The sequence below is a fragment of the Chelonoidis abingdonii genome, chromosome 3 (assembly GCF_003597395.2).
Source record: "Chelonoidis abingdonii isolate Lonesome George chromosome 3, CheloAbing_2.0, whole genome shotgun sequence".
NCBI lineage: Eukaryota > Metazoa > Chordata > Testudines > Testudinidae > Chelonoidis > Chelonoidis abingdonii.
Genome location: NC_133771.1, coordinates 186565244 through 186566583, shown reverse-complemented (window position 1 = coordinate 186566583; position 1340 = coordinate 186565244).

Below are 1340 nucleotides of genomic sequence, written 5' to 3'. Positions count from 1 at the left end.
TAGGGTGACCAGACAGCAAGTGTGAAAAATGAGGGGGGGGGGGGGGGGTAATAGGAGCCTATATAAGAAAAAGACCCCAAAATCGGGACATCTGGTCACCCTAATTGTGTAAAATACATGAATGTGTTATTTTGCTGATCTGGAATTTGTGGTAAATCCATACTTTTAAAGCAGTCTTCAAACAAAATATGGTTTGCAGAGAGAGTTAAACTGTGGATACTTTATCAAATAAAAACATGAAAGGTAAAAATAAGTTAGAATTATTTCTGTGTCACACAGTTGGTCAAACAATCATACTAGAAACACTACCAATTAGAAATTTCTGGATGACACTGTAGACCAACATTAGGGTTTTGTCATACTGCTAAAGTATTTCCAAAGAATATCATCTGATAATTACAATATTTGTGTATTTGTACAGCACCTTTCATGTGCCCTTTAACATTTTTCACTTTACAAAAGTGGGTAATTATTTTGATAGCATTCTGGTTTTTCTCTCTAATCCTGAAAATAATTTTTATGCTCCAAATTAGGGAGTTTTGCCAAAGCCAAGTATAAGATTATAAACTCTAAATCCATGACACAGCAAGTGCAAAGTATTTCAAAATGTATTTGAAACCATCCACCTCAATTTAGCCTTGGGCTACTATGATACATTAGGTGCACCAACTTAAATAGACATCAAATTAATCATCTTTTAAATATCAATTTATTTATGGCATTTACATCACTTCTACAAATGTGCCAATACTATATTAGATAGTGATCAAGGTCTGGGATGCTGTGAGACTTAAATATTAGCTTGATCACTTCACAGTTGTCTTAAATATTACATCCTCTTACAAAAATGAAAAAAATCCATTCACATACATATGTAGTACCAAGACCGTACTGTTTGAAAAAGATACTTTTGTTCTATTATATAAAACTATGCTTTATCTAGAGCTTGATGCCAATCTAAATAAAACACTAGAGCTTTAGAAATACACATTTAAAATGATTTAGTAATTATTTTATGATTGTGCTGTTTGAAGGAGTAATTTTTTACTCTAAAGCATGTTTGAACAAAACATTGTGATTTTTTTTTGAACTAAGGACTCATTTTTTCCCTTGTCTGTGCTCTTTTTAGGTTTGGTAGAACAAGTGCTCTCTCTTTCAGTCCAGCTTCACCTTACAATGAGCTCTTAATTAGGGCACTATATCTTCTACAATTCAGGGACTGCCAAATCTGCTGAGGAAACTAACACAAAATTGTGCCTCACAATCATAGAATGTCAGGGATGGAAAGGACCGCAGGAGGTCATCTAGTCCAACCCCCTGCTCAAAGCAGGACTAACCCC